Genomic DNA, 17,824 nt, shown 5'->3' with positions numbered 1-17,824 from the left:
AATTAGACAGTCAGAAGGTAGATGAATGGTTGTCTACAACTGGAAGGGGAATTAAGTGCAAACGGTGATGGAAATGTTCTAAAATTGAAGTGATAGTTGCACAACCTGTAAGTTTACTAAAAATCAATTTTATAGAAAGTAAATTACACCTCAATAAAGCTGTTCAATGACAAGAAAAGACATATCAAAAAAATGTACAGAGAATTATGTTCTAAATCACATAAAATGATTCTCTTTGTATTATAATGTTACCAGTTTGAGATACTGAGTAACTCAATCCTCACAAGCTACCAGGTAGATTTCTATTATTATCTCTATATCACAAACAGGGAAACAGGGAGATTAAATAACTTGTTATTCAGTTAATCAACTACAGAACAAGGACTGGAACTATAGTTTAGCTGACTTCAAATAACAGAAATTGACAGGTCTTTCATTTTTTTTATAATGCTTAGTGCTGAGTCTCCTAAGGATTCTATCTCCCTCTCATTCACTCTCACTCTTCCTCTCTCTAAAAATAAAGTCTTAAAAAAAAAAAGATACAGCAGTGTAATAAGCTCAATATCATCAGTAACCAGGAAAATGCAAATTAAAACCACAATGAAGTAGGTACATTTCTGAGGTTTTCGAAAGGAAAGACACTCTTCAGATCACTGAGGAGAGGATGGATACCTAGGTACTGTTATAGAAAGTAACTTCATCAGGGTCAGAAGGCCTGAATGATAAACTTTGTGTAAAAATGAAGGAACTGAACTAGACTATCTTTAAAGACACTTTCAATTTTGTTCCACAAAATGAAAAGTCTTCCAAAGAAAATAGAGGCATTTTTACCACTGGTTTTCTTGAGCTTTAGTAATTTTGCCACTAGAGCAACCATTTGCTCCCTCCTAATTTTTTATAAGCTTTAATGAGTAGGGTGAAGGCCTTGCTCTCTATCTGGCCCTATTTTCCACTAGTCATTCAAGTCACTCATTGCAAACTTCTTTTCTTTCTTCCTTCCTTCCTTCCTTCCTTCCTTTCTTTCTTTCTTTCTTTTCTTTCTTTTTCTTTCTTTTTTAAGTAAACTCTCCCACAACATGGGACTCAAACTCAAAATCCCAGGATCAAGATTGCAGCTCTACTGACTAAGCCAGCCAGGAGCACCACAAACTTCTATTCTTCAGAAACAAAGTAACAATAACAAAATTAAATTTGAGTTATGTATAACTGTCCTGATCAGAAACTGGAGGAGAAATATGTCTATGGGCTAGGGAATAGGGAAGTACATGCATGAAAAGTCTAGATTCTACACTAAGTATTAAGGAAAAAAACCAAACATACTAATCGTCTTCTATATAAAGATGACCACTGTAGGAATATATCTCCAGCCTAAAACTCACAATCTTACAAAATATAATGTTCATTCCATTTCATCTATAAGTCTTGAGTTTTATTGCTAGCAGGTATGTATCTCAATTTAAGTTCCAAAAAGACGTGTTCTTCCTAAATAATCTATCCTTGAAATTTTAAAAATCAGAGAAGCATTATCAATGACACAAAGGAATGTTGTATCATTTTTACTTACTATTTAGGGAATGGAAAAAGTTAATGCTGTTCTTGCTATTCCCACAGGAAAAGGGGGACTACCACTTCCTTGTGCTTATAAATGCTTCCATTTCAGAACAGAAAGCATTTTTTTTCATGCTGCCTATTTTTTAAGAGGCTGTATATCTCACTAAAATTTAAGAAAAACTCAAAGCCAAGAGAAAACACTGAACTTAAACACAGATAAATATACTATCATTAAGTACAGTATAACAGTGATTGTTAGAATGAAATTGCTTTTAAAACATGAATCATCTTGGTAAGTTTCTATCTTCAAACCACTGTATCTTCCTATCTATGGCATATTCTGGAAATAATAAAATTAATCCAAGAAGAGGGGGCTCAATCCATAATCTGTGGGTCAATATGACTGAGGGGAAAATAAGTTATACAATGAAGACCAAAGAATGAAAAGCAGTCTTAATCTTCTAGCTGCTTCAAGTGGATGTTTGCTTCCCTTGTACTGAAGGCCAGGCCTCAATCAAACCACTGAGTCAGGTTTACTCAGACAGTCATGAGGAAGCAGTCTGCACATGACAGCATGCTCTGTAATGCATGACACACCGTTTCTGAGCACAGACCTGAAGCATTAAAACAATGTTAACAAAAGTCATTTATGGGATTGAATGAATCCAACTGTTCCCTTTTCTTCCATCTCTCCACCATCTCCCATGGGTTATTAAAAAAAAAAAAAAAAAAACTTTCAAGGGGTAATGAAAGTACAAATTCCTTTAAAAGGCAGCTAAGTTATAAAATATACATACTCCTAAAGCTTTCCTACAGTTTTATTTAAATAAATTAAAAATAAGGGCACCTGGGTGGCTCAGGCAGTTAAGCCTCTGACTTCAGCTCAGGTCATGATCCCAGGGTCCTGGGTTGGAGCCCCATGTCAGCTCTACACTCGGCAGGGATTCGGCTTGTCTTTCTCCCTCTTCCTCTACTCCTCCCCCTGCTCCTGCTTACTCTCTCTCTCTCAAACGAATAAATTTTTTAAAAAATATAAATACACTAAAAATGAAAGAATTTTAATAAACTATTCAACATAACTGTATAGACATGGCTAAATTCTTTTAAAATGAATAAGAAACACTAGGATGCCTGGGTGATTCAGTCAGTTAAGCATCTGGCTCTTGATCTCAGCTCAGGTCTTGATCTCAGGGTGGTGAGTTCAAGCCCCATGTGAAACCTCGTTAAAATAAAATAAAACAAAACAAAACATACTGCCTAAAAGAATGGTGTTTCTTTCAATCCTACTTGTTCAGAGTGCACATGCACAGTGCATAGCCCAACCCAGCTGCTCGATGCTATTCCGCAACAACACTGCAAGAGTCCAGAATTCTACCTCTGTACGGCTATGCCTAATCGAGTCAACTAAATTGCACCCATCTTCCTACTTACAACATTTATTTACAGTTTACAGCCTTGAAATATATATATATATTTGCATGAGTTTGAAATTTGTCACCTCCACTAGACTGTAGGTTATTTGAAGGTGGGAACGATGTCTTCTACTTTCTAGTGTAGCAGTTTAAAAGCACAGGCTTGGGAGCCATACTACCTGGACTCATTTCCAACCTCCATCATTTGCTTTATGACCTTGATGGAGATATTTACTATCCCAAAGCCTCACCTTTCTCATCTGCAAAATGAGGATAACCGCATATGGTTGTTGTAAAAATTACATGAGTTACAAATTCTGAATGTCTACAACAGTGTCTTGCACACAGTATACACTACAAAATATTAATTATAATTACCTGTATCCCCTACAATATCTAGCACCAAGCCCTGCTCCTTTAGTAGGTGTTCAAGTATCTGCCAGTTGGCTACAAAATGTACAACCGTATCAGCAATACAATTTCTCTCATCACCACCATGTAGCTGATGAACAATGAAGTCTCTACTGCTCAAGAACACCTTCTTGGGGTATGTGGCAGGCTCAGCTGGTGAAGTGTGCGACTCCTGATCTCGGGGTTGTCGGTTTGGGTCCTACGTTAGGTGTAGAGATTACTTAAAATCTTAAAAAAAAAAAATCTTTAATTCTTCAAAATGTTTTTCTCAATCTAAAATGTAGCATCCCTACTTTCTAATATAGCGCTAAAGTATTTTTCTTACATAGCTTTTAATAGCAAACTACTATAACAGAAAATGTTAAGTATGTTGTTATATTTTTGCTGTAGTAGGAAGATTACACTTGACCCAATATAATATCTTTGTGGCTCCAACTCACAGGACAATAAAGTTCCTAAGAACTTAAACTCCTGGGATGTTTGCAAAGAATGACTAGTCACAGCAAAACTTTGCACTAGGGGTGGGAGAGATGTGAGAAAAATCACTTGTTTAGTAATAGAACTAGAATCACAGCTTTTGAAAACTAGTGAGTAAGATATACTCCCAGTGAAGAGGATGCAGATATATGTATGCTGGGAGAGTTTGAGGAGGAGGAATTGGAAAATAACCACTGAAGCACAGAACAGATTCTTCAGTTGTTTGTTCTGCATCTGTTCAACAGTCTCTGCTCCTAAGTAGGAGAGAGCAGGAAACCTAGGACAATCCAATTTTAAGCTGGTTAAAATATCACATATATTATCAGAATACGAGAAAGTTCATATATATTCTTGTAAAAAATAGTTTAAGCTCTTAATTTCAAAAGCAAAACAAAATGACACTTGCAGAGACATTTATCATTATGTAATTAAAAAAAAAAAAACAGAAAACTTGTGGTATTAAAACGACAGTGAGATACCACTTCATACCCAGTAGAAGGCTATTATCAAAAGAACAGAAATATCAAGCATAGGCAAGGTTGTGGAGAAACCAGAACCTCTGTGCTTTGTTGGTAAGAATGTAAAATGGTGGAAAACACTAGGGAGGTTCCTCAAAAAATTAAACACACAATTAATATATGATTCAGTAATTCCACTTCTAGGTAGATAGATATCCAGATGAACTAAATGCAAAGACTCAAAAAGATATGTGTACACCAATGTCCACACGAGCAAAAGTCAACCCACGTGTCCATCCATTGACAGATGAATGGAGGAACAAAAGCTGGAATATTATTCCGTTTTAAAAAGGAAGGACATTTTGATATGTGCTTCATACAATAAGGATGAACCTTGAAGACATTATGCTAAGTGAACTAAGTCCACAAAAGGACAAATATTGTAGGACTCCATTTGTAAGAAGTACCTAGATTAGTCAAAGTCAGCATAGAAAGTAGAATTGCGGTTGCCAACACTGGTGAGAGGAAGAACAAGGAGCTACTGTTTAATGAGTAAAGGGTTTGTTTAAAAAGATGAAAGAGTAAAGGCGACTGGGTGGCTCAGTAGGTTAAGCATCTGCCTTCAGCTTAGGTCCCGATCTCCAGATCCTACAATAAAGTCCTGCGTTGGGATCCCTGCTCAGCAGAGAGTCTGCTTCTCTCTCTCTTTCTCCGTCCACCCCTCCCCACTGCTCATTCTCTCTCTCTCAAATAATTTTTTTTTTTTTTAAAAAGAAGATGAAAAAGTTCTGTGGAAGTATGCTGGTGATGGTTGCACAATTATGTGAATATACTTAATGCCACTGAACTGTATACCTAAAAACGGTTAAAATGATAAATTTTATGTTGTGTATACTTTACAATTTATTTTATTTTACTATAATCAACTTAAACACTTCTGCTTCCATAATAAGTATTCTTACTCTTAATAAGTATTCAATATGTAAGAAAACCGGCCGCCTAATTTTATACTACTTTGTTCATATAGAACAGAATTTTTTAAAAATCATGTTTCTTGTTTTGACCTCCAAAATTTGCATTTTTCTTTTTCTTTTTTCTGTTTTTCTCTTTTTTCTTTTTTAAGAAGGCTCCACATCCAATGTCGACCCCAATGCAGGACATGAACTCACAATCCTGAGATTAAGACCTGAGGTAAAATCAAGAATTGGATACTTACTGGGCGCCTAGGTGGCTCAGTGGGTTAAGCCGCTGCCTTCGGCTCAGGTCATGATCTCAGGGTCCTGGGATCGAGTCCCGCATCGGGCTCTCTGCTCAGCAGGGAGCCTGCTTCCCTCTCTCTGTCTCTGCCTGCCTCTCTGCCTACTTGTGATCTCTGTCTGTCAAATAAATAAATAAAATCTTAAAAAAAAAAAAAAAAGAATTGGATACTTACTGACATGAATGGAACCGGAGGGAATTATGCTAAGTGAAATGAGTCAAGCAGAGAAAGACAATTATCATACAGTTTCACTCATATGTGGAACATAAGGAATAGCACAGAGGACAAAAGGAGAAGGAGGGGAAACTGAAGGGGGTGGGAATCGGAGAGGGAGACAAACCATGAGAGACTCTGGACTCTGGGAAATAAACTGAGGGCTTCAGAGGGGAGGTTTCAGGGGGCATGGGGGAGCGAGATGATGGGTATTAAGGAGGGCATGTGTTGTGATAAGCACTGGGTGTTAGACACAACTAATGAATCATGGAACACTACCTAAAAAACTAATGATATACTGTATGATATAGCTAATTGAAAAACACACATAAAGAATTGGATGTTTAGTCAACTGAACCATCCAGGTGCCCTGAGAAGGCAATTCTAAAAGAGAGGCTGGGGGACCTGGGTGGTGCAGTCAGTTAAGTGTCTGACTCTTGATTTCCTCGTTGGCTCTGGTCGTGATCTCAGGGGTGGGACTTAGCCTCTAGTCATGCTCCCTCAGCAGGAAGTCTGCTTCTCTCCCTCTCCCTTTGGCTCTCCCCTTGCTTGCACTTGGGCTCTTAAAAAAAACCTTAAAAAAAAGAGAGAAAGAGAGATGCTGTTGTCTTATGCAGCACACACCTAATAGGCAATCATACATAAAATAGAAATAACCCGGGGCACATGAGTGGCTCAGTGGGTTAAGCCTCTGCCTTTGGCTCGGGTCGTGATCTCAGGGTCCTGGGATCAAGCCCCGCATCGGGTGCTCTGCTCAGCAGGGAGCCTGCTTCCTCTCTCTCTGCCTGCCTCTCTTCCTACTTGTGATCTCTGTCTGTCAAATAAATAAATAAAATCTTTAAAAAAAAAAATAGAAACAACCCATTTTATTAAAGATTTTGCTGAAACTATTGAAAGAAAACATGTTTAATCAAAATGTCTGCAAAATAAACACCCTAATGAAAGAGTAACCTAACAATAATATCATGACAATCTACCCAGTTACTCATTCACTAAAAACATTTGCCTCTTGTCCACTGAACTCTTAGGTGCAGAGAATATGGTCTATAAATCAAATCATATTTTTTAAAGATTTTTTTATTTATTTGACAGATAGAGATCACAAGTAGGCAGAGAGGCAGGCAGAGAGAGAGAGAGAGGAGTAAGTAGGCTCCCTGCTGAGCCAAGAGCCCAATGCGGGGCTCGATCCCAGGACTCTGGGATCATGACCTGAACCGAAGGCAGAGGCTTTAACCCACTGAGCCACCCAGGCGCCCCTCAAAGCATATTTTAAACATTTGTTTCATTAAGGCAGGGTTTCTCAACCTAGGCACTACTAGGCAGGACAATTCCCTGTCATAGGGGCTGTCCTGGGCACTGTAGAATGTATAGCAAGGCTCTGACCTCCCCCATTAGATACTAGTGGCTCCCCTCCCTCCATCCCAGATATGACAACCAAAGAAGACTCTAGACATGCCCAAATGTCCCTTGAGTGGGGCAATATTAGCTCAGCTTAAGAACCATTGCTCTAGGGGCACCTGGGTGGCTCAGTCGTTAAGTGTCTGCCTTCGGCTCAGGTCATGATCCCAGGGTTCTGGGATCGAGTCCCACATCGGGCTCCCTGCTCAGTGGGGAGCCTGCTTTTCCCTCTCCCTCTGCTGCTCCCCCTGCCTGTATGTTCCCTCTGTCGCTCTCTATCAAATAAATAAATAAAAATCTTAAAAAAAAAAATTGCTCTAAGACCTGAACAACCTTGACAGCATTGCAGACTTTCTTTTCTCTCTACTAGTAATTTAATAAATATTAACTACTTTCCTTCCTCTGATTTTCAAATTTTATACCCCAAACCCTTGAGCACCCAGGAAGTGCTTCAGGAGCACCCATGGATATAACCTGAGCAGATCCACTTTCATTTTTTCTGGGGTTCTGGGTATTTTCCTTGAGGGGGTGAGGGAAAACTGAAAATCCTGACAAGAACACATCATAATGCCAAATTTCATATAGCACTGCATGAAAAACCTCAAATTTCCCCCCTCCTTTCTCTTTTTATATGTTAAATCAAGGCCCGTTTTGGAAAAGCAGACAGGTGGAAGAACACTGGGAAAAAGAGGGTGCATAGGAAAGGGGGGACCAGAAGGCAAGTTGAATGTGCAGCTTATTTGTATTTCTTCAGCCCAACAGGAACTGAAATGTAGTCTTTAGAAGACTTACAGTACTTTCTACCCTGCTTAAACAAATATCAGATGTTCCAAGCTCTGAATTGTAAAAGTTGAAGTCCAAGTTACATCCTCAGGAGAAACCGATAATGTTGAAATTATATGTTAACGTTGTTTGAAACCACTAAAAAGCCGTTTGATTCTTTTTCTCCCCCAGCTGATAAAATTCGTTTCCAGTTTTATTGAGAAATAATTGATGTATATCACTATATAAGGTATACAGCATATTTGGTTCTTAAAATTAAAATATTCTTATTCTTCCCTGTCTTCAAAGATCTCCTAATTCAACCATTTTAAACAGGAAAGCAGTATGTGTAAAATATTGAATCTTCTGCAAAAATAAGTCTTCAGGGGCGCCTGGGTGGCTCAGTGGGTTAAGCCTCTGCCTTTGGCTCAGGTCATGGTCTCAGGGTCCTGGGATCGAGCCCCGTATCAGGCTTTCTGCTCAGTGAGGAGCATGCTTCCCCTCTCTATCTGCCTGCCTCTCTGCCTACTTGTGCTTGCTCTCTGTCAAATAAATAAATAAGTCTTTGAAAAAAAAGCCTTCAAATTTTAATGTGTAACGAAATTACCTAGGTGCTTGTTAAAATACATACCTTAGCTACAGCTCCTGCAGATTGTGATTTAGTGGGAGATAGGGGTAGGAAGGGTCCAGTGATCTGCATTTTAAAAAGCATTCCCAGTGATTCTTATATAGATGGTCTAAAAAACTCATTTTTTTTTAAAGATTTTATTTATTTATTTATTTGACAGAGAGAGAGATATCACAAGTAGGCAGAGAGACAGGCAAAGAGAGAGGGGAAGCAGGCTCCCTGCCGAACAGAGAGCCCAATGTGGGGCTCGATCCCAGGACCCCGAGGTCATGAACTGAGCCGAAGGCAGAGGCTTAACCCGCTGAGCCACCCAGGCACCCCTAAAAAACTCATTTTTTTTTTAAATTTTATTTATTTATTTGACAGACAGAGATCACAAGTAGGCAGAGAAGCAGGCAGAGAGAGAGAAGGAAGCATCCCTGCTGAGCAGAGAGCCCAACTCGGGGCTTGATCCCAGGACCCTGAGATCATGAGATCATGAGCTGAGCAGAAGGCAGAGGCTTAACCCACTGAGCCACCCAGGTGCCCCTAAAAAAACTCATTTTTAATAACACTAGTTGACATGTTGAATTTGGCACCAGTGTTATATGTTATAAAATACTAGCATTCTCTATCCATAGACTGTATCATATTTGGTATTTATTACCACTAGCTCTGGTCAACTCAACTAAGATCTAAAAATAAAAATAAAATTTGAATACTATGCAATTAAATGGTCTAGAGTAATGTGTGAGGAAAGAAACAGAAAGTATTAACAGATTCATTTTATGATCAAGAGCTAGACTATAAAATCTGGTAAATCTGTATCATTAATTCTCCCCTCATGTAAAAACTATACTTATCCCACCTAAAATTTTATATAAGATATGCCAAAAAAATAAATAAAATTTTACTGGTTATAAAAGTCCTAGCTCTCCAATAACGGTTTTTCATGCACCACAAATATACCTGCCTCTAACAAACAGTACAGTCACTTCATAAATCAGTCATTTTGATTCATTTTGTTCCTGGATAAACATTAAGATGACATGTTAGGATGTAAACAGAAAAATGACTTCTCGGGTCATTGTTGACATCCGATCATTTTTACTGCATTCCAACTACAGTGTTCATTCCTGAGGACCTGAAAATACTATTTAAGCAAATGGCCATGTCAATTTCATATTCTACATTTTTGACTTAAGCACAGTTAATGCAGACAGCATCATTTTCTTTTGGACTTAATGTCATATTTTGCCTTCCAAAATACTCAATTTTTTCAACTCCTATGTCAGTTTTAGAAAACTGATGAGCGGTCCCATACTTATCTATTTTTTCTTATACCAGACAAAAATAGGATTGCTGATAAAGCACACTAACATTTTCACACTTCACCTAACATTCCAAACCCATTCAGTTCAACATTTCATAAGTCTCAAGCTGGTGGCACATTTAGTCATAATTTTTTTCAGCAGTAGCAACAGGAATCAGCTCCACAGACTCCATGCTCTTTACGAAAACTCAGGGTACCCTTTGTTTTCAAGACAGAATACCATTTTTAAAAAATGAGGCAGTCCTAGAGCCAGGCTTAGCTTTTAAAGAGCATCTATCTCCAAAACTTCCAAAGAAACCCAGAAATGAAAAACAGTATCAGGAAACTAAAACCAAAAATGAGGTAAGGTTAATGAAAAATGCTAATAATAAAAGAGAAGGGGCTGGGTTGTTTGGTTTTGGGGGGTTTTGTTTGTTTGTTTTTTAATTTGTTTGTCTTTAACCTATGTACAGAGAAACATGAACAAAGAAGAGAAAGGTTTAGGATTTGGGAGGAAAAAGTATAATGACAACAAAGGACAAACAGCAAAATTACTTGTTTTCTATTAGCAGAAAGTAGATCCAACACTGCATTGGGGTCTCTAACTATGAGCAAAGTCACAACCTGTTTTAGACCCAGTTCCATTACCTATAACTCTATTTATTTCACAAAATTGTTATGAGGAACATGAAGGGAAATGTCTATCACACATGTCCAAGAGGTATGCAGATATAAATTTTTACTCCTTTAGTGAACAAAATACATTTTTTTTAAAGAAAAAAACATTAAGAGGAAATTGGGAAAAGATTAAAAATGTATTCACAAAATTTCAGGAGGTGATCATATATGAAGAAAATACCATACCAATTTTCAAAAAGCAGTTACGGTAAGTCTTAGGAACTAGAACCAAGTAAGTCTGTTAACACTCACCTGGAAAAACTTGAAAATGTATTATGGAACAGGTGATTTGTGAAAACTTGGGGAAAAGGAGGTTGCTGGGATCCTGCTTTGATTTTCTCTAACACATTGAAAGAACTTGAAAGAATCATATTGTCATATTCCAAATCTTTTTATTTTTATTCATTTATTTGAGAGAGAGAGAGAGAAGGAGAGAACAAGCAGCGGGTAGAGGGAGGGAAGGAGCAGGGGCAGAGGCAGAGGGAAAAGCAGGCTCCCTGCTGAGCAGGGAGCATGATGTGGGACTCGATCCCAGGACTCTGGATCATGACCTGAGCTGAGGGCAGATAATTAATCACTTAACCAACTGAGCCACCCAAGCGCCCCTGTCATATTCCAAATCTTAACTGGACTTTATTTACAAGATTTTGCTATTTCCTTCACTGAGGTATATTTTATTTTTAAACATAAGTAAATCTATTTTAAAATGCAGGCTTACTAGTTACTTGGAAGACACATTTAAGGACTTTTTAACTAACAAATGAAAACATCATACAATATTTAACCAGAATGAGTTAGAGTTGAGTTCATCTCAGAAACTAAACCTGACTGAGATATTAGCCCGTAAAGCTACCCAGGTCAAATCATCAAAAAGATTATGATTTAAACAGTATCAGTTACTTTCTCAAAGACTTTCAGTTAACTCTACTAAAGAGTGTAAAAAAGAATATTTTGATCTTTAAAAACACAAAATAGGGATGCCTGGGTAGCTCAGTTGGTTAAGCGTCTGCCTTCGGCTCAGGTCATGACCCCACAGTCCTGGGATTGAATCCCACATCGTGCTCCTTGCTTGGCAGGAAACCCACTTCTCCCTCTGCCTGCCATTCCCCCTGCTTGTGCTCTCTCTGACAAATAAGTAAGACTGATGATTAAACCAATCATTACAAAAACAACCTGTTAAGAAACTTTCAGCAAATGTATCCATATTTTTAAAAACTATTCTTATTTAACTGAAGTACTTATTTAAAAAGTAAAGTTTAATAATGGTTAATGATCTAAATAATGGGCTCATTCTACCATTATATTACTCGAATGAATTATTGTATGTTGATATCCTAATGTACACAAGACTTTTAATTTACTGAAATATCATACTCCCTCATGGAACCCACACCTTCTTCATAAAGCCATAGTATATGTTCATTCAAGAAAGAATTACTGTTAGTTATGAAACTATCAAAATGAACAACACTCCTTTGCAATAAGTAGTTTTCAATTCAGTAAGGAAACATACACAAATAAGTAGAATACAACTTAGATGATGAAAAGTTCCATAACAGAAATATAATGAAAGTTTAACAGAAGTTCAAAGAAGGCAAAGGTTATTTCTCGCTATAGGGGAAGGTTGATAAAGAAATGTCAGGAAAGACTTCAAAAAAAGAAGTCATATTTGGCGCACCTGGGTGGCTCAGTGGGATAAAGCCTCTGCCTTCGGCTTGGGTCATGATCCCTGGGTCCTGGGAGGGAGCCCCACATCAGGCTCTCTGCTCCGCGGGGAGCCTGCTTCCTCCTCTCTCTGCCTGCCTCTCTGCCTACTTCTGATCTATCTCTCTCTCTCTCTCTCTCTCTCTCTGTCAAATAAATAAATAAATAAAATCTTAAAAAAAAAAAAAAAAAAGTCATATTTGTGTTGGGTCCTAAAGAATAACTAGGATTTGGAAACATCCCTAAATAAAATGCATATTTCTCTGAAAGAAAAAATGCTTCCAGTTCACTAGGGGAAAAAACCTGTATCTTAGTAAATAGTATTAATATTCCTTCAGTTTTTCTTCACCATTGACACATCTCCCCATCTCTCCCCGTATCAAGCGTCCCAGATCTAATCCTTCGCCAAATCTTATCCATTTTAACCTTCTAAATATCTCCCAAGTCTGTCCACTTCTCTCTTCTCCACTAGCCCATTATCTCCCTAGCCCAAATTACCATCATCTCTTGCCCAAAATAAAATAACCTTCTGACTGGTCTCTCTGCAGCACACCAATCTATATTCTACATTTCAACCATAGTGATTTTTCCTAAAGCTAAAAGAACAGGCATTATCTTCTAGACCCAGATCCTTGACAGATGATCACTTCTCTAGCCTCATCCTATACCACATGCCCTCTCACTAACTGCGATCCAGCCAGTCTGGGCTTTAAATTCAGTTTCTCAAACTTATCAGGCTCACTAACACCAGGACCTTTGCACATTCAATCCTCTTCCTAGAATTTCACCCACTCCTGCCTAATACCTTTCACCTAGTTAACTCCCATTCACACTTTAGATCTCAGTCACTTTCTCAAGAAAGTCTTCTCTATTCTGCCAAACTGAAGTAGATCATTTAGTTATACAAACTTAGGACAGACACCACGTACTTTCATATACAGTATTTGTTAGATTGTAATTATGTATTTACTTTTTGTTTGATTAATAATTACCTCCCTGGGGACACCTGGGTGGCTCAGTTGGTTAAGCCGCTGCCTTCGGCTCAGGTCATGATCCCAGGGTCCTGGGATCGAGTCCCACATTGGGCTCCTTGCTCAGTGGGGAGCCTGCTTCTCTCTCTGCCTCTGCCTGCCGCTCTGCCTGCTTGTGTTCTCTCTCTCTCTTTGACAAATAAATAAATAAATAAATAAAATCTTTTTTTAAAAAATAAAAAATAATTACCTCCCTGACTAAACTATAATCACTATTAGGACAGGGTCCATAAATTATTTTGCCTTAGGGGGTGCCTGGGTGGCACGGTTGGTTAAGCTTCTGACTCTTGGTTTTGGCTCAAGATTGTGATCTCAGGATTGTGAGATCAAGTCCCCGGTCAGGCTCCAAGCTTAGTAGGGAGTCTGTTTAGGATTCTCTTCTCCATCTGCCCTTCCCCATGTGCTCCCTTGTGTGTATGCGTGATCTCTCTCAATCCCTCTCTTAAATAAACCTTCAAAAAATAATAATTTTGCCTTAGGTTAGACCTGCCAACATACATATTTGTTTCTAAGTCAATTTGTTTTCTTTTCAGTCAAAATATCTACAGTGAACCCACAAATATAGACATTATTGCCCTGCCTGCACTGTACCAGGTAGTCTGTGAGCCAAGCACAGCCCCTTCACCAGCTCCCCACACCCTTGCTTACCATCATATATCTAGCAAAAATTGCTGTTTTTAAAACCTAATAGTTAGCATAATATAGTAGCCAGTTAGTTACTTGCTAAGAAGCAGCTTAGGAAGTTTAGTCTAAACCTAGAAAAATTTACTTTGCTTGCCAAAAATCAGCACCATCAAAGAAGAGAAGAAAATATTTCAGAGATTTATTCAGGTCAAATAAGCATTCCCAACTTCCACTCCACCGTTTACAGGAAGAGATAATGCTGTGAAATTTGTAGTCAGGGCTTATGCCATTAATAGTTTGTGGTATATTTGGAGGAATTTAAGGTAGCATATGAAGATTTTTTGTTATATTGAATTAAAAAGCTATATAAGTGACAGGAAAGAGATGTGGTGACCTCCTTGGAGCACTGACTTTGAAAGGCACTAAAGAAACCCAACTTGTCAGAGCTCAGGATCATACATACCTGAAGATGTGCAAACACCAGATTTGAAATTGCAGAAAGGAAAGAATACTATTAATTTGCCCTCGGATGCATTGTTATTCAGGCCCAAACCAGATATAGAAGGATGTCTGCTATCAGCCAAAATGGATTAATAAGGACTAGATTTGCCCTTCTGCCTGAAGCAACTAAAATTATTATTTTCTTATATTATCTCTCTTTGAAAGATAAAACAAAAACAGTATCTTATTGGGGACTTTATAAGTAAAGTAAATTGTATGACAACAATAGCACAAAGGCCAGAAAGTGAGAAATAGAGGAGTATAATGTTATAAACTTCTTACGTATACACAAAATAGTATAATATCACTTGAAAGTAAGCTGTTACAAGCTAAAATAAGTACACTATAAAGTAATCACTAAAGTTATACAAAAAAGATAGAAGAATTATAAAAAATACACAATTAATACAAAAAGCATTAAAAGAGTAAAAAGAGCAAAAAGAATAGATAGTACAAATACAAAATTAACAGTAGGATAGTAGATTTAAACTTAACCATTCAATTTAAACCCAACCAATCACACTAAATATAAATAACCACATTAAATATAGTCTAAATACCCCAGCTGCAAGACTAGATAAAAGATCAAGACCCAAATTTATGCTGCCTACAGGAGACTTTGAATATAAATAATCAAGTGGGTTAAAGTAAAAGGATGGAAAAAAAAAAATCCCATATTAACACAAATCTCAAGAAAGTGAGAATGGCTACATTATTAAGATAAAACAGATTCCAGAACAAAAAATATCACCAGAGATACAGGGACATTTTATAACAATAAAGTATATAACATTATGTCTTTATCAGGAGGATAAAACAGACCTAAATACCAATGCTCCTAACAAAGCTTCAATATATGACGTAAGACGTGGTAGAACTGCAGGAAAAAATTGACAAAACCACAATTACAGTCAAAGAGTTCAACAAATCTCTCTCATTAACTACTAGAAAATGAGGAAGAATATAGATTTGCACAATACTACCAGTCAATTAGACATAATAGATGTTAATAAAACACTTCATGGCAGCAAAATACATATGTAAGTGTATACTACATTCTGGGCCATAAAACAAGTCTCAGTAAATTTAAAAGGATTCAAATCATATAAAATATATTGTTGCCCACATAGCAGAAAACAGTAATAAAAAGATATCTGGAAAACCCTCAAATATCTGAAAATTATAAAACATATTTCTGCATAGTTCTTGGGTCGAAAACAATTTTCAAAGAGAAATGAGAGGTTAATTTGAACTGAATGAAAATGAAAACACAACATATTTGTGGGATGCAACTAATGCAGTAGTTAGAGGGACATGTATAGCAAGAAAATGCCCTTACTAGAAAAGAAGAAAGGTCTCCAATCACTGGCCTCAGCTTCTACACTAACTAACTAGCAAAGGAATAACAAATTAAACCCAAAGTACACAGAAGAAGAGAAAAAATAAAGATCAGAACAGAAATCAGTGAAATTAAAAAGAAAAGAAATTTAAAAAGGCAATGAGTGTTGCCTGGATAGCACAGTGGGTTAAAGCCTCTGCCTTCGGCTCAGATCATGATCCCAGGGTCCCAGGATCGAGCCCTGCATCGGGGTCTCTGCTCAGCAGGCTCTCTGTCCTCTCTCTGCCTGCCTCTCTGCCTACTTGTGATCTCTGTCAAATAAATAAATAAAATCTTTAAAAAATAAAAATAAAAAGGCAATGAAACCAAAAGCTGATTCTCAGATCAATCAAACTGATAAACCTAAACCAGACTAAGGGGGAATAAAATAGTTAAGACACAAATTTACAGTATCAGGAATGAGAGAAGTAACACTGTCAAAGATTCTATAGATATTAAAATGATAAGGAAATACTATAAACAATTTTATGCTGACACATTTGAAAACTGAGACAAAACTGACACAAGCCTACAAGACACAAACAATAAAAGTTCATCAAGAAGAAATGAATAACATAAATGGCACATAAATGGCCTTATATCTATTGAAGAAATTGGATTTGAAGTGAAAAATCTTCCCATAAAGAGAAGTCCAAGTCGAGATGGCTCCTCTGATGAACTGTACCAAATGTAAGGGGAATATTACCAATTCTATATAAACTCTTGCAGAAAATTAAATCTGAAAAAAATACCTTAAAATGCATACTATGATTTCAGCACATTCTGAAACCAAAGCCAGAGATATCAAAAGAAAACCACAAACCAATATTTTTCCATAAATGTAAATAAAAAATTTAACATAATTTTAGCAAATCAAAGAAAACCAAGTAACACATAAAAAGGATAAGACTTGACCAAGTAGGGTTTATGCCAGAATGGCAAGGTGGTTTCAAAAGTCAATGTAATTAGGGGCACCTGGGTGGCTCAGTCGGTTAAACATCTGCCTTTGGCTCAGGTCATGGTCCCAGGTCCTGGGTTTGAGCCCCTTGTTGGGTGCAGGGAGCCTGCTTCTCCCTCTCCCTCTGCTCCCCACCCCCACCCCTGGCTCATGCTATCTCAGATAAAAATAAAATATTTTAAATGAAAATCAATGTAATTAATATTAAAAGACGAAAAGAGAAAAATATATATGATCATCTTGATAGATAAAGAAAATGCATTTCACAAAAAAATTCAACATCCATTCCTGATTTAAAAAAAAACAAAAAACAGGGGCGCCTGTGTGGCTCAGTGAGTTAAGTCCCTGTCTTCGGCTTAGGTCATGATCCCAGTGTCCTGGGATCCAGCCCCGCATCGCATCGGGCTCTCTGCTCAGCAGGGAGCCTGCTTCCTCCTCTCTCTGCCTGCCTCTCTGCCTACTTGTGATCTCTGCCTGTCAAATAAATAAATAAAATATTTTAAAAAATAAAAAAATTAAAATAAAAAATAAATAAGTAAAAAAAACAAAAAAAAACCCTCTCAAGAAACTAGGGATAGAAGAAAATGTCTTCAAAAATTGATAAAGGGCATCTACGGAAAAGCAATAACAACAAAAAAAAGCTATCATCACACTTAAATAGTAAAAGACTGAAAATTTTCTTTTATTTATTTTTTTAAAAGTAAGTTCTATGCCCAGTGTGGGGCCTAAACTCATGACCTAGAGATCAAGAGTCACATGCTCTACCGACTGAGCCAGCAAGAAGTCCCTGAAAATATTTCTCCTAAAATAGGAAAGGATGTCTGCTCCTATCCCTTCTATTAAGTATCATCCTAGAAATTCAAGCCAATGTAATCAGGCAAGAAAAAATAATAAAAGGCATCCTGATTGGAAAAGAAGTAAAACTGTCTTTATATGCTATATATATATATTATATATATATATATATAATATATATATATGCTATATATATATAACATATACATATGTTATGTATATATATATAAACATACATGATTCCATATACAGAAAAGCCAAATTAATCTACAAAAGAATCCCACTAGAAATAGCAA

This window comes from Lontra canadensis, unplaced genomic scaffold (genome assembly GCF_010015895.1).
Source record: "Lontra canadensis isolate GAN:19392208 unplaced genomic scaffold, GSC_riverotter_1.0 scaffold106, whole genome shotgun sequence".
NCBI classification, from domain to species: Eukaryota; Metazoa; Chordata; class Mammalia; order Carnivora; family Mustelidae; genus Lontra; species Lontra canadensis.
Note: the sequence above shows the minus strand (reverse complement) of the source record.